General features: G+C 39.8%; 3 non-coding genes across 3 annotated transcripts; 2 read left to right on the top strand and 1 right to left on the bottom strand.

The window, feature by feature from the left end:
- Nucleotides 1-296: 296 nt before the first annotated feature.
- On the bottom strand, nucleotides 297-404 carry LOC148548610 (small nucleolar RNA R71). Its single transcript, XR_015898984.1, has one exon. It is a non-coding gene; the product is annotated as a small nucleolar RNA R71 (small nucleolar RNA).
- Nucleotides 405-8639: 8235 nt separating this feature from the next.
- LOC148548609 (small nucleolar RNA R71) lies at nucleotides 8640-8747 on the top strand. Its single transcript, XR_015897765.1, has one exon. It is a non-coding gene; the product is annotated as a small nucleolar RNA R71 (small nucleolar RNA).
- Nucleotides 8748-27211: 18464 nt separating this feature from the next.
- Nucleotides 27212-27319, top strand: LOC148548608 (small nucleolar RNA R71). The gene has a single exon (XR_015898129.1). It is a non-coding gene; the product is annotated as a small nucleolar RNA R71 (small nucleolar RNA).
- Nucleotides 27320-27696: the final 377 nt, after the last annotated feature.

Below are 27696 nucleotides of genomic sequence, written 5' to 3'. Positions count from 1 at the left end.
TAATTCCAATTTACATGGAAGAAGCATCTCAATTCCTGCCATTGGAGCAAACAACATTGAGCTGAAACTTCAATTAGTTTCTCTGATGCAGCAGAACTGCAAGTTTCATGGACTTCCATCTGAAGATCCTTTTCAGTTCTTAACTGAATTCTTGCATATCTGTGATACTGTTAAGACCAATGGGGTTGATCCCGAGGTCTACAGGCTTATGCTTTTCCCGTTTACTGTAAGAGACAGAGCTAGACTATGGTTGGACTCTCAACCTAAGGATAGCCTGAACTCCTCAAAAGCTTAGTAAGCTTAGAGTGGATGTTCCAACCTTCAGACAGAAAGAAGGAGAATCCCTCTATGAAGCTTGGGAGAGGTACAAGCAACTAACTAAAAAGTGTCCTTCTGACATGCTTTCAGAATGGACCATTCTGGATATATTCTATGATGGTCTGTCTGAGTTATCAAAGATGTCACTGGACCACTCTACAGGTGGATCCATTCACCTAAAGAAAATGCCTGCAGAAGCTCAAGAACTCATGGACATGGTTGCTAATAACCAGTTCATGTACACTTCTGAAAGGAATCCTGTGAATAATGGGACGCCTATGAAGCAGGGAGTCCTTGAAATTAACACTCTGAATGCTATATTGGCTCAGAATAAAATATTAACTCAGTAATTCAATATGATTTCTCAGAGTCTAAAAGGAATGCAAGCTGCATCCAACAGTACTCAAGAGGCATCTTCTGAAGAAGAAGCTTATGATATTGAGAACCCTGCAATAACAGAGGTGAATTACATGGGTGAACCATATGGAAACACCTATAATCCCTCATGGAGAAATCACCCAAACCTCTCATGGAAGGATCAACAAAAGCCTCAACAAGGCTTTAATAATGGTGGAAGAAATAGGTTTAACAATAGCAAGCCTTTTCCATCATCCACTCAGCAACAGACAGAGAATTCTGAGCAGTAGCCATCTAGCTTAGCAAATATAGTCTCTGATCTATCTAAGGCCACTTTAAGTTTCATGAATTAAACAAGGTCCTCCATTAGAAATTTGGAGGCACAAGTAGGCCAGCTAAGTAAAAGGGTCACTGAAATCCCTCCTAGTACTCTCCCAAGCAATACAGAAGAGAATCCAAAGAGAGAGTGCAAGGCCATTAAAATAACAATCATGGCCGAACCTACAGGGGAGGAAGAGGACGTGAATCCCAGTGAGGAAGACCTCTTGGGACGTCCAGTGATCAACAAGGAGTTTCCCTTTGAGGAACCAAAGGACTCTGAACCTCCCTTGCTCACCAATGAACTACGTGATCTAGATCAACTGACATTGCCTCAGAAGAAATAGGATCCTGGAAAGTTCTTAATACCTTGTACCATAGGCACCATGACCTTTAAGAAGGCTCTATGTGACCTTGGATTAGGGATAAACCTCATGCCCCTCTCTGTAATGGAAAAACTGGGAATCTTTGAGATACAAGCTGCCAGAATATCACTAGAGATGGCAGACAACTCAAGAAAGCAGGCTTTTGGACAAGTAGAGTACATGTTAGTAAAGGTTCAATACCTTTACATCCCTGCTAATTTCATAATCCAGGATACTTGGAAGGAGGAGGATGAATCCATCATCCTTGGAAGACCCTTCCTAGCCACAGTAAGAGTTGTGATTGATGTAGACAGAGGAGAATTGATCCTTCAACTAAATGAGGATAACCTTGTGTTTAAAACTCAAGGATCTCCTTCTGTAACCATGGAGAGGAAGCATGAAAAGCTTCTCTCACTGCAGAGTCAACCAAAGCCCCCACAGTCAAACTCTAAGTTTGGTGTTGGGAGGCCACAACCAAGCTCTAAGTTTGGTGTTGAACCCCCACTACCAAACTCTAAGTTTGGAGTTGAGAGGTCCCAACCTTGCTCTGATTATCTGTGAGGCTCCATGAGAGATCAATGTCAAGCTATTGACATTAAAGAAGCGCTTGTTGGGAGGCAACCCAATGTTATTTAATCATTTTTATTTTATTTTCTCTTTGCTATTTCATGTTTTATTAGGTTGATTGGTGCGCAGAAATTGTGATTACACTTTGATTATGTAAAATTTATCGCTCTTTCTTTCCCTGGTAATGGCACCAAAAACATGATGCCAATACCATGGTTCACAACTTCGCACAACTAACCAGCAAATGCACTGGGTCATCCAAGTAATACCTTACGTGAGTAAGGGTCGAATCCCACGGAGATTGTTGGTATGAAGCAAGCTATGGTCACCTTGTAAATCTCAGTCAGGCGGATATAAAATAGTGATGGGGTTTTCGAAAATAATTAATAAAATAGGGATAGAAATACTTATGTAAATCATTGGTGAGAATTTCAGATAAGCGAATAGAGATGCTTTTGTTCCTCTGAACCTTTGCTTTCCTGCTATCTTCATCCAATCAGTCTTACTCCTTTCCATGGCTGGCTTTATGTAATGCGTCACCATTGTCAATGGCTACTTTCGGTCTTCTCTCGGGAAAATGATCCAAATGCCCTGTCACGACATGGCTAATCGTCTGGAGGCATCACCCTTATCAATGGTTACATCCTATCCTCTCAGTGAAAGTGGTTAACGCACCCTGTCACGGCACGGCTATTCATCTGTCGGTTCTCGATCATGCTGGAATAGGATTTACTATCCTTTTGTGTCTGTCACTACGCCCAGCAATCACGAGTTTGAAGCTCGTCACAGTCATTCAATCATTGAATCCTACTCGGAACACCACAGACAAGGTTTAGACTTTCCGAATTCTCTTGAATGCCGCCATCATTCTAGCTTACACCATGAAGATTCCGATTAAGAGATCTAAGAGATACTCATTCAATCTAATGTAGAACAGAAGTGGTTGTCAGGAACGCGTTCATAGGGAATGATGATGATTGTCACATTCATCACATTCAGGTTGAAGTGCGAATGAATATCTTAGAAGCGAAATAAGATGAATTGAATAGAAAACAGTAGTATTTTGCATTAATCTTTGAGGAACAGCAGAGCTCTACACCTTAATCTATGGAGTGTAGAAACTCTACCGTTGAAAATACATAAGTGATAATGGAGTTCATTGGTCTCGGCCCCAGAGGGGAACTGGAGTAACCAGGACTGTGAATACAATGATAAAAAGTTCTATTTATAATAAACTAGTCACTAGGGTTTACAAGAGTAAGTAATTGATGCATAAATCCACTTCCGGGGCCCACTTGGTGTGTGCTTGGGCTGAGCTTGAGTGTTGCACGTGTAGAGGTCCTTCTTGGAGTTGAACGCCAGCTTTTGTGCCAGTTTGGGCATTGAACTCCACTTTGCAGCTTGTTTCTGGCGCTGGACGCCAGAATTGGGCAGAGAGCTGGCGTTGAACGCCAGTTTGCGTCGTCTAAAATTGGGCAAAGTATGGACTATTATACATTGCTGGAAAGCACTGGATGTCTACTTTCCAACGAAATTGGAAGAGCGCCATTTCGAGTTCTGTAGCTCCAGAAAATCCACTTTGAGTGCAGGGAGGTCAGAATCCAACAGCATCAGTAGTCCTTCTTCAACCTCTGAATATGATTTTTGCTCAAGTCCCTTAATTTCAGCCAGAAAATACCTGAAATCACAGAAAAACACACAAACTCATAGTAAAGTCCAGAAATGTGAATTTAACCCCTAAAAGTAACTAGATCCTACTAAAAATAGACTAGAAACAATGCCAAAAAGCGTATAAATTATCCGCTCATCACAACACCAAACTTAAATTGTTGCTTGTCCCCAAGCAACTGAAAATCAAATAGGATAAAAAGAAGAGATAATAATATATATTTCAAACTATCAATGAAACATAGCTTCAATCAGATGAGCGGGACTTGTAGCTTTTTGCCTCTTGAATAGTTTTGGCATCTCACTTTATCCATTGAAATTCAGAATGATTGGCATCTATAGGAACTCAGAGTTCAGATAGTGTTATTGATTCTCCTAGTTCAGTATGATGATTCTTGAACACAGCTATTTTATGAGTCTTGGCCGTGGCCCTAAGCACTTTGTTTTCCAGTATTACCACCGGATACATAAATGCCACAGACACATAATTGGGTGAACCTTTTTAGATTGTGACTCAGCTTTGCTAAAGTCCCCAATTAGAGGTGTCCAGGGTTCTTAAGCACACTCTTTTTTGCTTTGGACCTTGACTTTAACCGCTCAGTCTCAAGTTTTCACTTGACACCTACACGCCACAAGCACATGGTTAGGGACAGCTTGGTTTAGCCGCTTAAACCAGGATTTTATTCCCTTAGGCCCTCGTATCCACTGTTGCTCAAAGCCTTGGAATCCCTTTTTTATTTGCCCTTGCCTTTTGGTTTTAAGGGTTATTGGCTTTTTGCTCTTGCCTCTTGGTTTTAAGAGCTTTTGGCTTTTTCTGCTTGCTTTTTCTTTCTATATTTTTTTTTCGCCTATTTTTTTTCTGCAAGCTTTGTTCTTTGCTGCTTTTTCTTGCTTCAAGAATAATTTTTATGATTTTTTAGATTATCAAATAACATGTCTCCTAGTCATCATTCTTTCAAGAGCCAACATATTTAACATTCATGAACAACAGCTTCAAAAGGCATATGCACTGTTCAAGCATACATTCAGAAAACAAGAAGCATTGTCACCACATCAATATAATTAAGCTAAGTTCAAGGATAAATTCAGAACTCATGTACTTCTTGTTCTTTTGAATTAAAACATTTTTCATTTAAGAGAGGTGATGGATTCACAGGACATTCATAACTTTAAGACAAAGTTACTAACTACTAATGATCATGTAATGAAGACACAAACATAGATAAGCACATAACATAGAAAACGAAAAACAGAAGAAATAAGAACAAGGAATGAATCCACCTTAGTGATGGTGGCGTTTCCTTCTTGAGGAACCAATGATGTCCTTGAGCTCTTCTATGTCTCTTCCTTGTCTTTGTTGCTCCTCCCTCATTGCTTTTTGATCTTCTCTAATTTCATGAAGGATGATGGAGTGCTCTTGATGTTCCACCCTTAGTTGTCCCATGTTGGAACTCAATTCTCCGAGGGAGGTGTTGATTTGCTCCCAATAGTTTTGTGGAGGAAAATGCATTTGAGGCATCTCCAGGATCTCATGGTGATGAGCTTCATACGCCTCTTGAGCTCCATGAATGGGCTCTCTTGCTTGCTCCATCTTTTTCTTAGTGATGGGCTTGTCCTCTTTAATGAGGATATCTCCCTCTATGTCAACCCCAGCCGAATTGCATAGGTGGCAAATGAGGTGAGGAAAGGCTAACCTTGCCATAGTAGAGGACTTGTCAGCCACCTTGTAGAGTTCTTGAGGTATAATCTCATGAACTTCCACCTCTTCTCCAATCATGATGCTATGGATCATGATGGCCCGGTCTATAGTAACTTCAGACCGGTTGCTAGTGGGAATGATTGAGCATTGAATGAACTCCAACCATCCTCTAGCTACAGGCTTCAGGTTCAGTCTTCTTAGTTGAACCGGTTTGCCTTTTGAGTCAATTTTCCATTGAGCTCCTTCTACACATATGTCCATAAGGACTTGGTCTAACCTTTGATCAAAGTTGACTCTCCTTGTGTAGGGGCGTGCGTTCTCTTCCATGTTTGGCAAGTTGAACGCCAACCTCACATTTTCCGGACTAAAATCTAAGTATTTCCCCCGAAGCATTGTAACATAGTTCTTTGGATCCGGGTTCTTACTTTGATCATGGTTCTTGGTGATCCATGCATTAGCATAGAACTCTTGAACCATTAGGATGCTGACTTGTTGGATGGGATTTGTTAGAACTTCCCAACCTCTTCTTTGAATTTCATGTCGGATCTCCGGATACTCATTTCTTTTGAGTTTGAAAGGGACCTCAGGGATCACCTTCTTCTTGGCCACAACATCATAGAAGTGGTCTTGATGGGCTTTGGAGATGAACCTTTCCATCTCCCATGACTCGGAGGTGGAAGCTTTTGTCTTCCCTTTTCCTTTTCTAGAGGATTCTCCGGTCTTAGGTGCCATCAATGGTAATGGAAAAACAAAAAGCTTATACTTTTACCACACCAAACTTAAAATTTTGCTCGCCCTCGAGCAAGAGAAGAAAGAATAGATGAAGAAGAAGAAGAAATGGAGGAGAGGAAGAAGGGGTTGTGTTTCGGCCAAGAAGAGAAGAGAGGGTTGTGTTGTGTGAAAATGAGGAAGAATGGAGGGCTATATATAGGGAAGGGAGGGGGGTGAAGGTTCGGCCATTTAGGGTGGGTTTGGGTGGGAAATTGATTTTGAATTTTGAAGGTAGGTGGAGTTTATGAGGTAGGTTTATGGGGAAGAGAGATTGAGGTGATTGGTGAAGGGTTTTGGGGAAGAGTGTTTATGGGATTTTGTGAAAGAGGGGTGAGAAGAAGTGAGTGGAGGTAGGTGGGGATCCTGTGGGGTCCACAGATCCTGAGGTGTTCAAGGATTAACAACCTTGCACCAAATTAGGCATGTAAAATGCCCTTGCACACAACTCTGGACATTCAGCGCCAGGTTGGTGCCCATTTTGGGCGTTCAACGCCCATTTACTGGCCATTTATGGCGTTGAACGCCAGAACCATGCTTGTTCTGGGCGTTCAACGCCAGCTCCTCTCTAGGGTGCAATTCTGGCATTCAGCGCCCAGATGATGCCCATTTTGGGCGTTCAGCGCCCAGATACTGCCCATTTTGGGCGTTCAGCGCCAGAACCATGCTCAGTTCTGGCGTTGAATGTCAGGCAGATGCTTCCTCCAGGATGTGATTTTTCTTCTGCTATTTTTGATTTCGTTTTCAATTTTTATATTTATTTTGTGACTCCACATGATCATGAACCTATAAAGACATATAACCAAGAAAAATATAGTTAGATAAAAATTGGGTTGCCTCCCAACAAGCGCTTCTTTAATGTCAATAGCTTGACAGTGGGCTCTCAAGGAGCCTCACAGATGTGCAGAGCTTTGTTGCGACCTCCCAACACCAAACTTAGAGTTTGGATATGGGGGTTTGACACCAAACTTAGAGTTTGGTTGTGGCCTCCCAACACCAAACTTAGAGTTTGACTGTGGGGGCTTTGGTTGACTCTGCTTTGAGAGAAGCTTTTTCTACTTCCTCTCCAAGGATGCAGAGAGAGATCCTTGAGTTGTAAACACAAGGTTGTCCTTATTTAATTGAAGGATCAATTCTCCTCTGTCCACATCAATCACAGCTCTTGTTGTGGCTAGGAAAGGTCTTCCTAGGATGATGGATTCATCATCTTCCTTTCCAGTATCCAGGACTATGAAATTAGCAGGGATGTAAAGGCCTTCAACCTTTACTAACATGTCCTCTACTTGTCCATAAGCCTGTTTTCTGGAATTATCTGCCATCTCTAATGAGATTTTAGCAGCTTGCACCCCATAGATTCCCAGTTTCTCTATTACAGAGAGGGGCATGAGGTTTATCCCTGAACCAAGGTCACACAGAGCCTTAAAGCTCATGGTTCCTATAGTACAAGGTATTATGAACTTTCTAGGATCCTGTCTCTTCTGAGGCAATGTCAGTTGATCCAGATCACTTAGTTCATTGATGAACAAGAGAGGTTCATCTTCCCAAGTATCAATGCCAAATAATTTGGCATTTAGCTTCATGATTGCACCAAGAAACTTGGCAGTTTGCTCTTCAGTAACGTCCTCATTCTCTTCAGAAGAGGAATACTCATCAGAGCTCATGAAGGGCATAAGGAGGTTCAATAGAATCTCTATGGTCTCTAGATGAGCCTCAGAGTCCTTTGGTTCCTCAGAGGGAAGCTCCTTATTGATCACTGGACGTCCCAGGAGGTCTTCCTCCTTGGGATTCACGTCCTCCTCTCCCTCATTGGGTTCGGCCATTTTGGTTATGTCAATGGCCTTGCACTCTCCTTTTGGATTCTCTTCTGTATTGCTTGGGAGAGTACTAGGAGGGATTTCAGTGATCCTTTTACTCAGCTGGCCCACTTGTGCATCCAAATTTCTAATGGAAGACCTTGTTTCATTCATGAAACTCACGGTGGCCTTAGATAGATCAGAGACTAAGTTTGCTAAGCTAGATGGATTCTGCTCAGAATTCTCTGTCTGTTGCTGAGTGGATGATGGAAAAGGCTTGCTATTGCTAAACCTGTTTCTTCCACCATTATTAAAGCCTTGTTGAGGCTTTTGATCCTTCCATGAGAAATTTGGATGATTTCTCCATGATGAATTATAGGTGTTTCCATAAGGTTCACCCATGTAATTTACCTCTGCTATTGCAGTGTTTTCAGGATCATAAGCTTCTTCTTCAGAGGATGCCTCTTGAGTATTGTTGGATGCAGCTTGCATTCCATTCAGACTCTGAGAGATCATATTGACTTGCTGAGTCAATATTTTGTTCTGAGCCAATATGGCATTCAGAGTATCAACTTCAAGAACTCCCTTCTTCATAGGCGTCCCATTACTCACAGGATTCCTCTCAGAAGTGTACATGAACTGGTTATTAGCAACCATGTCAATGAGTTCTTGAGCTTCTGCAGGCGTTTTCTTTAGGTGAATGGATCCACCTGCAGAAGTGTCCAATGACATCTTTGATAGCTCAGATAAACCATCATAGAATATATCCAGGATGGTCCATTCTGAAAGCATGTCAGTAGGACACTTTTTGGTCAGTCCTTTGTATCTCTCCTAGGCTTCATAGAGGGATTCACCTTCTTTCTGTCTGAAGGTCTGAACGTCCACTCTAAGCTTACTAAGCTTTTGAGGAGGAAAGAACTTGGCTAAGAAAGCCGTGACCAGCTTATCCCAAGAGTTCAGGCTATCTCTGGGTTGAGAGTCCAACCACACTCTAGCTCTGTCTCTTACAGCAAAAGGGAAAATCATGAGCCTGTAGACTTCAGGATCAACTCCATTAGTCTTAACAGTATCACAGATCTGCAAGAATTCAGTTAAGAACTGAAAAGGATCTTCAGATGGAAGTCCATGAAACTTGCAGTTCTGCTGCATCAGAGAAACTAATTGAGGTTTCAGCTCAAAGTTGTTTGCTCCAATGGCAGGAATGGAGATGCTTCTTCCATGTAAATTGGAATTAGGTGTAGTAAAGTCACCAAGCATCCTCCTTGCATTATTGTTGTTGGGTTCGGCTGCCATCTCCTTTACTTGTTCAAAATTTTCAATAAGGTTATCTCTGGATTGTTGTAATTTAGCTTCTCTTAGTTTCCTCTTCAGAGTCCTTTCAGGTTCTGGATCAGCTTCAACAAGAATGCCTTTTTCCTTGTTCCTACTCATAAGAAAGAGAAGAGAACAAGAAAAGAAGAGGAATCCTCTATGTCGTAGTAGAGAGGTTCCTTATTGTTAGTAGAAGAAGAGAAGAAGAAAAATTCGAACACAAATAGAATAGGGGGTTCGAATTTGGTGAGTGATGTGAGGAAGAGATGTTAGTAGATGAATAAATAAATAGAATAAGATGAGAGAGAAGGAGAATTTTCGAAAATTATTTTTGAAAAAGAGTTAGTGATTTTCGAAAATAGTTTTTGAAAAATGTTAGTAGTTTTCGAAAATTAAAATCAAAAATTAAAATAATTAGTTATTTAAAAAGAAATTTTGAAAAAGAGGGAAGATATTTTCGAAAATTAGAGAGAGAGAGTTAGTTAGGTAGTTTTGAAAAAGATAAGAAACAAACAAAAAGTTAGTTAGTTAGTTGAAACAAATTTTGAAAATCAATTTTGAAAAGATAAGAAGATAGGAAGTTAGAAAAGATATTTTGAAATCAAATTTTTGAAAAATCTAAGGTAAGAAGATATTTTTGAAAAGATATGAATGAAATTAGTTTTTGAAAAAGATTTGATTTTTGAAATCTCAATTAATGACTTGATTCACAAGAAATCACAAGATATGATTCTAGAACTTAAAGTTTGAATCTTTCTTAACAAGCAAGTAACAAACTTGAAATTTTTGAATCAAAACATTAATTGATTATGTTATTTTCGAAAATTTGATATAAAAATAAGAAAAAGATTTTTGAAAAATATTTTTGGAATTTTCGAAAATAACTAAGAATTTTGAAAGAGATTTTGAAAATGATGAGATTTTTAAATTGAAAATTTGATTTGACTCATGAAAACAACTAGATTTTAAAATTTTTTTGAAAAAGTCAAATCTAATTTTCGAAATTTTAAGAGAGAAAAAGGGAAAGATATTTTTTTGATTTTTGAATTTTTATGATGAGAGAGAAAAACATGAAAATTATGCAATGCATGAGAATTTTAGATCAAAACATGTGATGCATGCAAGAATGCTATGAATGTCAAGATGAACACCAAGAACACTATGAAGATCATGATGAACATCAAGAACACGTTTTTGAAAAAATTTTTAATGCAAAGAAAACATGCAGGACACCAAACTTAGAATTCTTTAATGCTTAGACACTAAGAATCCAAGAATGCATATGAAAAACAAGAAAAGACACAAAACATGCAAATGCAAAGATTAAACAAGAAGACTTACCAAGAACAACTTGAAGATCATGAAGAACACTATGAATGCATGATTTTTTCGAAAAATGCAAGATGCACATGCAATTGACACCAAACTTATAACATGACACATGACTCAAACAAGAAACACAAAAAATATTTTTGATTTTTATGATTTTCAAATTTTTTTGTATTTTTTTTTTGAAAATTCTTTGAAAAAGAAAAATAAGGATTCCAAAATTTTTAATATAAATTCCAGGAATCTTATGTTCTTAATCTAAAGCTCCAATCAAAGGGTCAGGCATGGCTTAATAGCCAGCCAAGCTTTAGCATGTAACAGGTAGATCATGAATCAGCAGTAGGTGGATTAGCACCAACTAGCTTGCTCTTGATAACAAATTGGAAGCCTCAGTCCAAATGAATTTAGACATGGCTTTACAGCCAGCCAGGCTTCACATGCTTCATGAAACACTAGAATTCATTCTTAAAAATTCTGAAGAAAAATATATTTTTGAAAATATTTTTATTTTTTTTTCGAAAACAAAGGAGAACATTTTGAAAGATTTTTGAAAATTTTTTGAAAAGAAAACAAAAAGAAAATTACCTAATCTGAGCAACAAGATGAACCGTCAGTTGTCCAAACTCGAACAATCCCCGGCAACGGCGCCAAAAACTTGGTGCGCAGAAATTGTGATTACACTTTGATTATGTAAAATTTATCGCTCTTTCTTTCCCTGGTAATGGCGCCAAAAACATGATGCCAATACCATGGTTCACAACTTCGCACAACTAACCAGCAAGTGCACTGGGTCATCCAAGTAATACCTTACGTGAGTAAGGGTCGAATCCCACGGAGATTGTTGGTATGAAGCAAGCTATGGTCACCTTGTAAATCTCAGTCAGGCGGATATAAAATAGTGATGGGGTTTTCGAAAATAATTAATAAAATAGGGATAGAAATAATTATGTAAATCATTGGTGAGAATTTCAAATAAGCGAATAGAGATGCTTTTGTTCCTCTGAACCTTTGCTTTCCTGCTATCTTCATCCAATCAGTCTTACTCCTTTCCATGGCTGGCTTTATGTAATACGGCACGGCTAATCGTCTGGAGGCGTCACCCTTGTCAATGGTTACATCCTATCCTCTCAGTGAAAGTGGTCAACGCACCCTGTCACGGCACGGCTATTCATCTGTCGGTTCTCGATCATGCTGGAATAGGATTTACTATCCTTTTGCGTCTGTCACTACGCCCAGCAATCGCAAGTTTGAAGCTCGTCACAGTCATTCAATCATTGAATCCTACTCGGAATACCACAGACATGGTTTAGACTTTCCGGATTCTCTTGAATGCCGCCATCATTCTAGCATACACCACGAAGATTCCGATTTTGAGATCTAAGAGATACTCATTCAATCTAATGTAGAACGGACGTGGTTGTCAGGCACGTGTTCATAGGGAATAATGATGATTGTCACGTTCATCAAATTCAGGTTGAAGTGCGAATGATTATCTTAGAAGCGAAATAAGATGAATTGAATAGAAAACAGTAGTATTTTGCATTAATCTTTGAGGAACAGCAGAGCTCTACACCTTAATCTATGGAGTGTAGAAATTCTTCCATTGAAAATACATAAGTGATAATGGAGTTCATTGGTCTCGGCCCCAGAGGGGAACCGGAGTAACCAAGACTGTGAATACAATGATAAAAAGTTCTATTTATAATAAACTAGTCACTAGGGTTTACAGGAGTAAGTAATTGATGCATAAATCCACTTCCGGGGCCCACTTGGTGTGTGCTTGGGCTGAGCTTGAGTGTTGCACGTGTAGAGGTCCTTCTTGGAGTTGAACGCCAGCTTTTGTGCCAGTTTGGGCGTTGAACTCCACTTTGCAGCTTGTTTCTGGCGCTGGACGCCAGAATTGGGCAGAGAGCTGGCATTGAACGCCAGTTTGCGTCCTCTAAAATTGGGAAAAGTATGAACTATTATACATTGCTGGAAAGCCCTGGATGTCTACTTTCCAACGCAATTGGAAGCGCGCCATTTCAAGTTCTGTAGCTCCAGAAAATCCACTTTGAGTGCAGGGAGGTCAGAATCCAACAGCATCAGCAGTCCTTCTTCAAGTCCCTCAATTTCAGCCAGAAAATACCTGAAATCATAGAAAAACACACAAACTCATAGTAAAGTCCAGAAATGTGAATTTAACATAAAAACTAATGAAAACATCCCTAAAAGTAACTAGATCCTACTAAAAACATACTAAAAACAATGCCAAAAAGCGTATAAATTATCCGCTCATCATAGATGATCATGTGGAGTCACAAAAACTACTAAAAAATCAAAAATAGAATGAAAAATAGCATTAAAAACAGAACACCCTGGAGGAAGGTCTTACTGGCGTTTAAACGCCCGTAAGGAGCATTTGGCTGGCGTTTAACGCCAGAATAGAGCATGAAACTGGCGTTAAACGCCAGAAACAAGTAGCAGTCTGGCGTTTAAACGCCAGGATTGCACCCAGAGGAAAGTTGGTGTTAAACGCCAGACACAAGCATCAGACTGGTGTTTAACGCCAGAAACATGCACCATACTGGCATTCAATGCCAGAAACATGCTGCAGACTGGCGTTGAACGCCCAAAATAAGCATGGAAGTGGCGTTTAACACCAGAAACATGCTGCAATCTGGCATTAAACGCCAGGATTGCATATATAGTGCGTTTTACATGCCTCAAAGGTGAAGGGATGAGAAATCATTAAACACCTCAGGATCTGTGGACCCCACAGGATTCCCTCAGGATCTGTGGACCCCACAGGATCCCCACTTACCTTTCTTCTCTCCTCTTCACACATTTTCGTATCACTCTTCCCCAAATACCCCTCACCAATCAACTCAATCACTCTTTTCCATCACCTCTTCACCACTCACATCCATCCTCTCTTCCCCAAAAACCCCACCTACCTTTAAATTTAAAATAATTTCCCTCCCAAACCCAACTCTAAATGGCCGAACACTAACCCCTCCCCACTCCTATATAAACCCCTCATCCCCTCTTCACTTTCACACTACACAACCCTCTCTTCACCCCTTGGCCAAAACCAACTCTCTCTCCCTCTCCTCCATTCCTCTTCTTCTTCTACTTCTTTCTCTCTTCTTTTGCTCGAGGACGAGCAAACATTTTAAGTTTGGTGTGGTAAAAAGCATTGCTTTTTGTTTTTTCATAACCATTCATGGCACTAAAGGCCAGAGAAACCTCTAGAAAGAGGAAAGGGAAGGCAATCGCTTCCACCTCTGAGTCATGGGAGATGGAGAGATTCATCTCTAAGGTCCATCAAGACCACTTCGATGAAGTTATGGCCAAGAAGAAAGTGATCCCTGAGGTTCCTTTCAAACTCAAAAAGAATGAGTATCCGGAGATCCGACTTGAGATCCAAAGAAGAGGTTAGGAAGTCCTCACCAACCCCATTCAACAAGTCGGGATCTTAATGGTTCAAGAGTTCTATGCAAACGCATGGGTCACTAGAAACCATGATCAAAGTGTGAACCCGAACCCAAAGAATTGGCTCACCATGGTTTGGGGAAAATACTTAGATTTCAGTCCAAAAAATGTAAAGTTGGTGTTTAACCTACCAATGATGGAAGAGAACGCACGCCTTTACACTAGAAGAGTCAACTTTGATCAAAGGTTGGACCAAGTCCTCATGGACATATGTGTGGAAGGAGCTCAATGGAAAATTGACTCAAAAGGTAAGCCGGTTCAACTAAGAAGGCTTGACCTCAAACCAGTAGCTAGAGGATGGTTGGAGTTCATTCAACGCTCAATCATTCCTACTAGCAACCGGTCTGAAGTTACTATAGACCGGACCATCATGATCCATAGCATTATGATTGGGGAGGAAGTGGAAGTTCATGAGATTATACCTCAAGAACTCTACAAGGTGGCTGACAAGTCATCCAACTTGGCAAGGTTAGCCTTTCCTCACCTTATTTGCCACCTCTGTAATTCGGCTGGGATTGACATAGAAGGAGACATCCTCATTGAAGAGGACAAGCCCATCACTAAGAAAAGGATGGAGCAAACAAGAGAGCATGGACCTCAACATGAGCATAAGGAGATTCCTCACCATGAAATCCCTGAGATGCCTCAAGGGATGCACTTTCCTCCACAAAACTATTGGGAACAAATCAACACTTCCCTAGGTAAATTAAGTTCCAACATGGGACAACTAAGGATGGAGCACCAAGAGCATTCCATCATCCTCCATGAAATTAGAGAAGATCAAAGAGCTATGAGGGAGGAACAACAAAGACAAGGAAGAGACATAGAGGAGCTCAAAAGCACCATTGGTTCTTCAAGAAGAGGAAGACGCCACCCTCACTAAGATGGACTCATTCCTTAATCTCCTTATCTATTTATTTTACTGTTTTTCGTTTATTATGCTTTATGTTTGTGTCTTCATGATCATTAGTATTGAAATGTTTATGCCTTAAAGTTATGAATGCCCTATGAATCCATCACCTCTCTTAAATGAAAAATGTTTTAATTACAAAAGAACAAGAAGTACATGGTGATGTGTGGAAAACGATCCAACACGAAACTCACCGGTAGGTGTACCGGGTCACATCAAGTAATAATAACTCACATGAGTGAGGTCGATCCCACAGGGATTGAAGGATTGAGCAATTTTAGTTTAGTGGTTGATTTAGTCAAGTGAATCAAGTATTGGTTGAGTGGTTTGTGCTTGGCAGAAACTAAATTGCTTGAAATGTAAAGGGAGAGGGGTAAATTGCAGGAAATTAAAGAGCCAAGAAAGTAAATAAGCTGAATCTTAAAGAACAAGTAATGTAAATTGCAGAAACTTAGATTGCAAGAAAGGTAAATGGCTGAATCTTAAAGTGCAAGAAATGTAAATTGCTTGAATTATAAAAGGAATTGGGAATTGGGATTGTAGAATTTAAACGAGAACAAGTGAATTGCAATTTAAATAGAAGAGTAGAAGGTGAATTGAAGTAAAGTAGATCTAAACATAAAAGTAGAAATGCTTGAGAAATTAAAACAGAAAATGACTTGTGCTTAAATTGCAGCAAATTAAAAGAAGTTGAAGATCTAAGGAGTGGAAGAGACTAGAAAACAAGTCTAGATCTCAAATCCTTCCTTGATCCAACAAGAGCAATTGAAAAAGAAATAAAGAAAAGTAAATTATAGAATTAAAGAGAAGATGAAGCAGTAAAGTAAATAGAAATGGAAATTCAATTATGCAGAGAAAGTAAACAAGAGATCTCAAGGTGAGATTGAAACAGAAGTTCTTCAATTCTTCACCCAAGATCAAAAGCAAGAAATTAAAAGAGTTCTCAAGCAAGAACAAGGAAGAAGAGAGATCAATTCTCCTTCCTAATTCTCTAAGATCTAAATTCAAAAGTAAAAGCTCCAAATGAAAATGAAAATTAAAAGGAAAAATTTAATGTAAAGTCTAGAGGTCCTAATTACATCAAAGTAACTCCTATTTATACACTTTCTATTCTTGGATATTGGAATTTGGATGGGCTTTTAATTTGGTGAAAATTTGAATTTAATTGGATTTTTGATTGATTTTTCAGCCCATGAAGAATTTGCTTCTAGGGGGATGCTCAGCTCAAGTGGGGAGCTGAGCATTGATGCTTAGTGTGAGGACCCTTTGTAGCGTGCAATTGTTGGGGGAAGCATCAGGGGAATGCTCGCTGAGCATTGGTGCCTTGGTGAAAAATTGTTGCGCGCTGCCCTCCCTGGACCGTGTCAAGATGCGCGCTCCACTCCCCCTGGCCCGTGTCAAAGTGCTTGTGAGATGCACCAAGGGTAGCGCTCAGCTCTCCAAGTGAGCTGAGCCTTGGTGCTCACAAGGAAGGGTCCTTGGTTCGAAACTTGATGAGTGCATGCGCTGGAGCTTTTCCTTGGTTTTCTTGTGGTGCCTTGCTCCTTGCTTCCTCTAGGTGCTTAGTTCGAATCCTGGATGATGCATTTGGCCATTTTTGGCTTATTTCCTCTTGTGATTAGCGCTCCCCCAACCCCCTTTGGTCATGGGTTCAAATCTTGGAGAATGCACTTGTCAAACAATTTCCTTGAATTTATTTGGATGCATGCCCGATAATGCTCACTTGGTGAGCTGAGCTTGGTCTTTCCTTTCCTTGTTTCTTGGCCTCATATTGTGCTCAGCTCACAAAGTGAGCAGAGCATTGTGCCTTGGTTCCTTGAGAGAAAATGTAGCGCTCCCTTGGTGAGCATGGTGCTCTTGGAGTGAGCTTCATGGTTTTCCTTCATTGTTGTGCCACACTTCTTCTTCCTTGGGCCACGCTTCTTAGGCCACGCTTTCTTCTTTTCTTCTTTTCTTCACCTACAATTAATCAAAACAACCAATCAAAGTATCACCAAATTCACAAGGTTTATAAATCATAAAAAATCAATGAAATTTAGCCTAAACCTCATGACTTAGCATCAATTAAATGGTGGTTGTTTGATTCAAAGAAGTCATGCATTTCCATTCCAAATTACTTACTTAGAATGCAAGAAAATGTATAAAACCTAATAAAAACAAAGAAAAAGGCTACTGAAACTAGGCTAAGATGACTTGTCATCACAACACCAAACTTAAAACTTGCTTGTCCCCAAGTAAGAAAAGAATTATGTTCAAATGTTCTTTCAATCAGGATGGATTGAAGAATAACTTGTAATTTCCTGTGAGTGAAGTGATTAAGTGACAGTGGGGTGAAATCTAAATTATATGCTCATGCAAGGGCTCCAGTGCTTACTAGTCCCTACATCTTGGAAGTCTTAGGTCTTAGAACTTTTATCCAAATGATATCATGGAGATCTCTCTATAGGTAATCACCTTGAAGCATCTTATGATTTGTGTTTTGGCTTTGACTCTAAGTGTCATGTCTCAAAGCGGCTCTTTAGATAAGCTTTCAATCAATACTCCTAAACCAGTTGGTTTTAAGGTATTAGGTGTTGAAGCACCCCTTAGGATTTACTTGCTCAAGCCTCTCTCTTTGACACAATTCGACCACAAGCATTTACTAGGATAATAACTCTTTGAGTTCTTGTTTCTTTTTTCTTTTCTGCCTAGTAATTGATGCTCAAAGCCTTGGGCCATTTTCTCTTTGTTTTTATATCTTCTTTATTTTCTTTTGTCTGCTGCTTCTTGGATCAATAATTGTTTGAGAATCTCCACAATATTTCTTTGAACTCTATGTCCTGCCTATGAGCTCCCATGCAAGTTTTCATAAGCATGCAACCTCAATACATAATTATACAACTAGAACCACGACTTCTCCTAATCTTTTGCTTGCCTCAAAATGGTTTAATTCCTCAATCCTTTTTTTCAAAGAACTGTCATGTGGTGCCCCTTCTTTTTTTTTTTGAAATCTTGAGTGCATGCAAGTTTGAAAAGTGTAGTGTTGTGAAAACATCTTAATTATTGAATTACAGAAAAACTATACTATGCAGACAGACAGGGGTATTATATCACTTTCAATCATAGCAATGTCTGATGCAAAATGATCACTTAACAATATAACCTTTTGGAGTTTACTTGCTTTCTTCCTTCTCATCATCATCATTGCTGGTTTTAGCATCCCTCTTTCATTTCTTTGGGTGATGATGCTTAATCCTTCCAAAAGCTTGTATGACATTCTGCAATGATTTTGAAAGTTGCTTGTTCCCAAGCACTTGAAAAATGGTCAGCGTGCATGAATTATTTGTGGGCTTTTGAACTTACTTTGGTGTGAGAACACCAAACTTAGTACCTTGCCAATGGTTCTCATGCATCAAATTAACCATGTGTGAAACTCTTTTTCTTTTTTTAAAAGCAATAAAACTAAAAACTAAGAAACAGCAAAATAGTTAATTAGTTTATCTAAATGCTTGAAACTAGCATTATGCAGAAGGTGAGAATATGTTTTATGATGGGATTTTGGTGGAACACCAAACTTAGAATCCTTCATTCTCCCTTAAATTGTTTTGATGTGCAACACCAAACTTAGCTTCTTGCAATATAGATAAAACTAATTAACCTTTTTATTGAAATAGCTATGAAAAGAAAGTTACCTCAGGTTGGCTTGCCTCCCAACAAGCGCTTCTTTATTGTCATTAGCTTGACATCCTCCATTCTGTTAATCATGGGAGTTGAAAATTCTGTTGCCTTTGGTTCCTCCTCTCACTATGGGCTTCCTTTCCTCTGTTTCTTCTTGTGGAATTTTTCTGTGATGCTTTTCTTGGATGATTGATTCCTTTCCCGTAGCCTTCTCACTTTCCTCCATGACTGCTTTCCCTTTTTTCAACCTAACAGCTTTTTCGCTGTTCTTTGGGTCGTCTTCAGTGGCCCTGAGAGACATATTTACCATCCGCTCGCTTGTTTCTGAAAGGTGCTTAGCCAGTTGTTCCATTTGCCTCTCAATTTTTCTGAGTGAGGCTTCTTGGTTTTTGCTTATCATTTCTTGATTTTTCCTTGCTTCTTCCTGCTCTATTATTGCCATCTCTTGAGATTTCATGAATCTCTCCATCATCATTTCTAGAACATAGATTCTTTGAAAGTTTAGAATTGGTCATGGTTGTGTCAACTGTGATGGTTGATGAGAGTCGTTTTGGGTGAGTTGTGAGGTAGGATGGGGTTGGAAGTGTGTGCATTGGGGTGGTGCGTGATGGTTGTTGTTGTGAGGGTAGTTTTTATGTTGGTTTTTGAAGTTGGGGTTGTTGCAGTTGAAGTCCCTTGGTCTTTGATTTTGGTGTTCGACCCCCCTCCAATTGGAATGAGTTGTCCAGGGTGGGCTGTACACATCATTCTGAGATTTATGTTAGAACATGCTAGAGGAACTGTTTGGAGATTGTGATTGCCCATAACTTTGTTGCTCATGGTTAATTGCTCCAAAACCTTGTTCAGGTTGATTCCAACCGTATGAGTTTTGAGTTAGGTTGTATGCATGTACTACAGCAGTTCGCAGCTCATTGATTTTTCTGACCATCATATCTAGGTGTTGTAGAGTCTGCTGATGCATCTGCTTGTTTTGGTTCATGACTGCACGGACACCTTCAATTTTCTTCTCTTGTGTGAATGGTTACACTTCTGCCTCTGGTTTAACAATTCCCTGAGGTGGTTTCAACTTGGCCAGGAGTTCACTCATTAGTTCTTCCCATCCGATGATGCTTCCTTGTGGGAAAGCTTCGAACCATTGAGCAACGTCGTTCATGGTGATGAGTGGGTGCTTCAAGTTATGGGTTGCATTATCATCTAAGGTGGGGACATTACTCCCATGATTACTGGAATTCGTTGAGTTCCCCTCCATGATCTGCACAATCACAAACGCTCCAAATGAAGATAGAGTATATTCATACCGAGATGTGGTTAAAAGATTAGTTGACACAATGCATCAAATAGTTGACAGGCTTGAAAAATCAATAGAAGAAAATTGCTTCCCTCGTATATTCAGCAGGCAATATCATAAGATTCACACAAAACCAGAGAAACCAGAAGAACTCCACTCTATTTCTAAAGTAGGGTTTTAGTTAGCTTAAGCAAAAATTCACACAGTTAGTGTGTTAGTCAAAAATTAAAGAAACAGAAAAGAAAAAGTGGTTGATCTAGATCTTCACTTCACTTAATCATTGTCAATCTAATTCAATCCCCGGCAACGGCGCCAAAAACTTGATGTGTGAAAAACAATCCAACAAAAAACTCACCGACAAGTGTACCGGGTCGCATCAAGTAATAATAACTCACATGAGTGAGGTCGATCCCACAGGGATTGAAAGATTGAGCAATTTTAGTTTAGTGGTTGACTTAGTCAAGCGAATCAAGTATTGGTTGAGTGGTTTGTGCTTGGCAGAAACTAAATTGCTTGAAATGTAAAGGGAGAGGGGTAAATTGCAGGAAATTAAAGAGCCAAGAAAGTAAATAAGCTGAATCTTAAAGAACAAGTAATGTAAATTGCAGAAACTTAGATTGCAAGAAAGGTAAATGGCTGAATCTTAAAGTGCAAGAAATGTAAATTGCTTGAATTATAAAAGGAATTGGGAATTGGGATTGCAGAATTTAAACGAGAACAAGTGAATTGCAATTTAAACAGAAGAGTAGTAGGTGAATTGAAGTAAAGTAGATCTAAACAGAAAAGTAGAAATGCTTGAGAAATTAAAACAGAAAATGACTTGTGCTTAAATTGCAGCAAATTAAAAGAAGTTGAAGATCTCAGGAGTGGAAGAGACTAGGAAACAAGTCTAGATCTCAAATCCTTCCTTGATCCAACAAGAGCAATTGCAAAAGAAATAAAGAAAAGTAAATTGCAGAATTCAAGAGAAGATGAAGCAGTAAAGTAAATAGAAATGGAAATTCAATTATGCAGAGAAAGTAAACAAGAGATCTCAAGGTGAGATTGAAACAGAAGTTCTTCAATTCTTCACCCAAGATCAAAAGCAAGAAATTAAAAGAGTGCTCAAGCAAGAACAAGGAAGAAGAGAGATCAATTCTCCTTCCTAATTCTCTAAGATCTAAATTCAAAAGTAAAAGCTCCAAATGAAAATAAAAATTAAAAGGAAAAATTTAAAGTAAAGTCTAGAGGTGCTAATTACATCAAACTAACTCCTATTTATACACTTTCTATTCTTGGATATTGGAATTTGGATGGGCTTTTAATTTGGTGAAGATTTGAATTTAATTGGATTTTTGATTGATTTTTTAGCCCATGAAGAATTTGCGTCCAGGGGGATGCTCAGCTCAAGTGGGGAGCTGAGCATTGATGCTTAGTGTGAGGACCCTTTGTAGCGTGCAATTGTTGGGGGAAGCATCAGGGGAATGCTCAGCTCACAAACATTGGTGCCTTGGTGAAAAATTGTTGCGCGCTTTCCTCCCTGGACCATGTCAAGATGCGCGCTCCACTCCCCCTGGCCCGTGTCAAAGTGCTTGTGAGATGCACCAAGGGTAGCGCTCAGCTCTCCAAGTGATCTGAGCCTTGGTGCTCATAAGGAGAGGTCCTTGGTTCAAAACTTGATGAGTGCATACGCTGGAGCTTTTCCTTGGTTTTCTTGTGGTGCCTTGCTCCTTGCTTCCTCTAGGTACTGAGTTCGAATCCTGGATGATGCATTTGGCCATTTTTGGCTTATTTCCTCTTGTGATTAGCGCTCCCCCAACCCCCTTTGGTCATGGGTTCAAATCTTGGAGAATGCACTTGTCAAACAATTTCCTTGAATTTATTTGGATGCATGCCTGATAATGCTCACTTGGTGAGCTGAGCTTGGTCTTTCCTTTCCTTGTTCTTGGCCTTATATTGTGCTCAGCTCACAAAGTGAGCAAAGCATTGTGCCTTGGTTCCTTGAGAGAAAATGTAGCGCTCCCTTGGTGAGCATGGTGCTCTTGGAGTGAGCTTCATGGTTTTCCTTCATTGTTGCGCCACACTTCTTCTTCCTTGGGCCATGCTTCTTAGGCCACGCTTTCTTCTTTTCTTCTTTTCTTCACCTACAATTAATCAAAACAACCAATCAAAGTATCACCAAATTCACAAGGTTTATAAATCATAAAAAATCAATGAAATTTAGCCTAAAGCTCATGATTTAGCATCAATTAAATGGTGGTTGTTTGATTCAAAGAAGTCATGCATTTCCATTCTAAATTACTTACTTAGAATGCAAGAAAGTGTATAAAACCTAATAAAAACAAAGAAAAAGGCTAGTGAAACTAGCCTAAGATGACTTGTCATCACATGGTTTCGAATTCATCCTTGAAACTAGTTTATTTATCTTGATGTGGTGACAATACTTTTTGTTTTCTGAATGAATGCTTGATTCTTGAAGCAAGAAAAAGCAGTGAATACAGAAAGCTTGCCAAAAAAAAAAAATACAAAAAAATAGAAAGAAAAAGAAAAAGCAAGCAGAAAAAGCCAAAAGCTCTTAAAACCAAAAGGCAATAGCAAAAAGCCAATAGCCCTTAAAACCAAAAGGCAAGGGTAATAAAAACGATCCCAAGGGTTTGAGCATCAATGGATAGGAGGGCCTAAAGGAATAAAATCCTGGCCTAAGCGGCTAAACCAAGCTGTCCCTAACCATGTGCTTGTGGCGTGAAGGTGTCAAGTGAAAACTTGAGACTGAGCTGTTAAAGTCAAGGTCCAAAGCAAAAGAAGAGTGTGCTTAAGAACCCTGGACACCTCTAATTGGGGACTTTAGCAAAGCTGAGTCACAATCTGAAAAGGTTCACCCAATTATATGTTTGTGGCATTTATGTATCCGGTGGTAATACTGGAAAACAAAGTGCTTAGGGCCACGGCCAAGACTCATAAAGTAGCTGTGTTCAAGAATCAACATACTAAACTAGGAGAATTAATAACACTATCTGAACTCTGAGTTCCTATAGATGCCAATCATTCTGAACTTCAATGGATAGAGTGAGATGCCAAAACTATTCAAGAGGCAAAAAAGCAATAAGTCCCGCTCATCTGATTGGAGCTAAGTTTCATTGATATTTTGGAATTTATAGTATATTCTCTTCTTTTTATCCTATTTGATTTTCAGTTGCTTGGGGACAAGCAACAATTTAAGTTTGGTGTTGTGATGAGCGGATAATTTATACGCTTTTTGACATTGTTTTTACATAGTTTTCAGTATGATTTGGTTAGTTTTTAGTATATTTTTATTAGTTTTTAATTAAAATTCACATTTCTGGACTTTACTATGAGTTTGTGTGTTTTTCTGTGATTTCAGGTAATTTCTGGCTGAAATTGAGGGACTTGAGCAAAAATCAGATTCAGAGGTTGAAGAAGGACTGCAGATGCTGTTGGATTCTGACCTCCCTGCACTCAAAGTGGACTTTCTGGAGCTACAGAACTCCAAATGGTGCACTCTCAATTGCGTTGAAAAGTAGACATCCAGGGCTTTTCAGTAATATATAATAGTCCATACTTTGAATAAGGATTGACGACGCAAACTGGCATTCAACGCCAGTTCCATGCTGCACTCTGGAGTCAAACGCCAGAAACAGGTTGCAAAGTGGAGTTCAACACCAGAAATAGGATACAAATTGGCGTTCAACTCCAAAAGAAGCCTCTACACATGTAAAGCTCAATGCTCAGCCCAAGCACACACCAAGTGGGCCCCGAAAATGGATTTCTGCATCATTTACTTATTTCTGTAAACCCAAGTAACTAGTTTAGTATAAATAGGACTTGTTACTATTGTATTTACATCTTTTGGATGTTTAGTTCTTAGATCATGGGGGCTGGCCATTCGGCCATGCCTGAACCTTTCACTTATGTATTTTTCAACAATAGAGTTTCTACACACCATAGATTAAGGTGTGGAGCTCTGCTGTTCCTCATGAATTAATACAAAGTACTATTGTTTTTCTATTCAATTCAAGCTTATTCCGATTCTAAAATATTCATTCGCACCTCAATATGAATTAATTCAAAGTACTACTATTTTTCTATTCAATTCAACTTATTCTGCTTCTAAGATATTCATTCGTACTTCAATATGATGGATGTGATGATCGTGACAGTCATCATCATTCTCAACTTATGAATGCGTGCCTGACAACCACTTTCGTTCTACCTTAAATTGAATGGATATCTCTTGGATATCTAATACAGGGGACCGAGTCCGAGCTATTAGAGTCTTCGTGGTATAAGTTAGAACCCATGGATGGCCATTCTTGAGATCCAGAAAGTCTAAACCTTGTCTGTGGTATTCCGAGTAGGATCTGGGAAGTGATGGTTGTGACGAGCTTCAAACTCGCGAGTGCTGGGCGTAGTGACAGATGCAAAAGGATAGTAAATCCTATTCCAGTATGATCGAGAACCGACAGATGATTAGCCATGCAGTGACAGCGCATTGGACCATTTTCACAGGAGGATGGGATGTAGCCATTGACAACGGTGATGCCCTACATAAAGCTTGCCATGAAAAGGAGTAGGATTGATTGGATGAAAACAGCAGGAAAGCAGAAATTAGAGGAATAAAAGCATCTCTATACGCTTATCTGAAATTCTCACCAATGAATTACATAAGTATCTCTATCCTAGTTATATTCTATTTGTCTTTTATTTATCACTTTATAAAACTATTTGAATCCGCCTGACTGAGATTTACAAGGTGACCATAGCTTGCTTCAAGCCGACAATCTCCGTGGGATCGACCCTTACTCACGTAAGGTTTATTACTTGGACGACCCAGTGCACTTGCTCGTTAGTTGTACGAAGTTGTGAAACAGATATATGATCATGAACGTGCGTATTGAATTTTTAGCGCCGTTACCAAGGAATGAATGATCACGATTTCGCACACCAAGTTTTTGAATGCTTTTTACCACACCAAACTTAAAATGTTTGCTCGTCCCCGAGCAAAAGAAAATAGAAAGAAGTAGAAGAAGAAGAGGAATGGAGGAGAGGGAGAGAGAGTTGGGGAAGAGAGGATGGATGTGAGTGGTGAAGAGGTGATGTGAAAGAATGATTGAGTTGATTGGTGAGGGTTATTTGGGGAAGAGTGATATAAAAAGGTGTGAAGAGGAGAGAAGAAAGGTAAGTGGGGATCCTGTGGAGTCCACAGATCCTGAGGTGCTTGAGGATTTCTCATCCCCTCACCTTTGAGGCGTGTAAAACGCCCTATATATGCAATCCTGGCGTTCAACGCCAGATTGCAGCATGTTTCTGACGTTAAACGCCATTTCCATGCTTGTTTTGGGCGTTCAACGCCAGTCTGCAGCATGTTTCTGGCGTTGAACGCCAGTATGGTGCATGTTTCTGGCGTTAAACGCCAGTCTGATGCTTGTGTCTAGCGTTTAACACCAGCTTTCCTCTGGGTGCAATCCTGGCGTTTAAACGCCAGACTGCTGCTTGTTTCTGGTGTTTAACGCCAGTTTCGTGCTCTGTTCTGGAGTTAAACGCCAGCCAAATGCTCCTTACTGGCGTTTAAATGCCAGTAAGCCCTTCCTCCAGAGTGTTCTATTTTCAATGCTATTTTTCATTCTGTTTTTGATTTTTCAGTAGTTTTTGTGACTCCACATGATCATCAACCTAATAAAACATGAAATAGTAAAGAGAAAATAAAATAAAAATGATTAAATAACATTAGGTTGCCTCCCAACAAGCATTTCTTTAATGTCAATAGCTTGACAGTGAGCTCTCATGGAGCCTCACAGATAATCAGAGCAAGGTTTGGGCCTCCCAACACCAAACTTAGAGTTTGACTGTGGGGGCTTTGGTTGACTTTGTAGTGAAAGAAGCTTTTCATGCTTCCTCTCCATGGTTACAGAAGGAGATCATTGAGTTTTAAACACAAGGTTATCCTCATTTAGTTGAAGGATCAATTCTCCTCTGTGGCTAGGAAGGTTCTTCTAAGGATGATGGATTCATCCTCTTCCTTCCCAGTATCCAGGATTATGAAATCAGCAGGGATGTAAAGGTCTTCAACCTTTACTAACATGTCTTCTACTAGTCCATAAGCCTGCTTTCTTGAGTTGTCTGCCATCTCTAGTGAGATTCTGGCAGCTTGTACCTCAAAGATTCCCAGTTTCTCCATTACAGAGAGGGGCATGAGGTTTATCCCTGACCCAAGGTCACATAGAACCTTCTCAAAGGTCATGGTGCCTACGGTACAATGTATTAAGAACTTTCCAGGATCCTGTTTCTTCTGAGGCAATGTCAGTTGATCCAGATCACGTAGTTCATTGGTGAGCAAGGGAGGTTCTTCTTCGCAAGTCTCATTACCAAATAATTTGGCATTCAGCTTCATGATTGCACCAAGGTACTTGGCAACTTGCTCTTCAGTAACATCTTCATTCTCTTCAGAGGAAGAATACTCATCAGAGCTCAAGAATGGCCTAAGGAGGTTCAACAGAATCTCTATGGTCTCTAGATGAGTCTCAGATTCCTTTGGTTCCTCAGAGGGAAACTCCTTATTGATCATTGGACGTCCCAGGAGGTCTTCCTCACTGGGATTCACGTCCTCCTCCTCTCTTGTGGGTTCGGCCATGATGGTCAATTCAATGGCCTTGCACTCTCCTTTTGAATTTTCTTCTGTATTGCTTGGGAGAGTACTAGGAGGGATTTCAGTGACCCTTTTACTCAGCTGGCCCACTTGTGCCCCTAAATTTCTAATGGAGGAGCTTGTTTCATTCATGAAACTTAAAGTGGCCTTAGATAGATCAGAAACTATATTTGCTAAGCTAGATGGCTTCTGCTCAGAATTCTCTGTCTGTTGGTGAGTGGATGATGAAAAGGTTTGCTATTGTTAAACCTATTTCTTCCACCATTATTAAAGCCTTGTTAAGGCTTTCGTTGATCCTTCCATGAGAGATTTGGGTGATTTCTCCATGAGGCATTATAGGTGTTTCCATATGGTTCACCCATGTAATTCACCTCTGCTATTGCAGGGTTCTCAGGATCATAAGCTTCTTCTTCAGAAGATGCCTCTTGAGTACTGTTGGATGCAGCTTGCATTCCATTCAGACTCTAAGAAATCATATTGAATTGCTGAGTTAATATTTTATTCTGAGCCAATATAGCATTCAGAGTGTCAATTTCAAGGACTCCCTGCTTCATAGGCGTCCCATTATTCACAGGATTCCTTTCAGAAGTGTACATGAACTGGTTATTAGCAACCATGTCAATGAGTTCTTGAGCTTCTGCAGGCATTTTCTTTAGGTGAATGGATCCACCTGCAGAGTGGTCCAGTGACATCTTTGATAACTCAGACAGACCATCATAGAATATATCCAGAATGGTCCATTCTGAAAGCATGTCAGAAGGACACTTTTTGGTCCGTTGCTTGTACCTCTCCCAAGCTTCATAGAGGGATTCTCCTTCTTTCTGTCTGAAGGTTTGAACATCCACTCTAAGCTTACTAAGCTTTTGAGGAGGGAAGAACTTGGCTAAGAAAGTCGTGACCAGCTTATCCCAGGAGTTCAGGCTATCTTTAGGTTGAGAGTCCAACCATACTCTAGCTTTGTCTCTTACAGTAAACGAGAAAATTATAAGCTTGTAGACCTCGGGATCAACCCCATTGGTCTTAACAGTTTCACAGATCTGCAAGATTTCAGTTAAGAACTGAAAAGGATCTTCAGATGGAAGTCCATGAAACTTGCAGTTCTGCTGCATCAGAGAAACTAATTGAGGTTTCAGCTCAAAGTTGTTTGCTCCAATGGCAGGAATTGAGATGCTTCTTTCATGTAAATTGGAATTAGGTGCAGTGAAGTCACCAAGCATCCTCCTTGCATTAT

The sequence above is a fragment of the Arachis ipaensis genome, chromosome B8 (genome assembly GCF_059453495.1).
Source record: "Arachis ipaensis isolate K30076 ecotype BB chromosome B8, ASM5945349v1, whole genome shotgun sequence".
In the NCBI taxonomy this organism is placed as follows: domain Eukaryota; kingdom Viridiplantae; phylum Streptophyta; class Magnoliopsida; order Fabales; family Fabaceae; genus Arachis; species Arachis ipaensis.
Note: the sequence above shows the minus strand (reverse complement) of the source record. Positions and strands in the feature narration are given on the sequence as shown.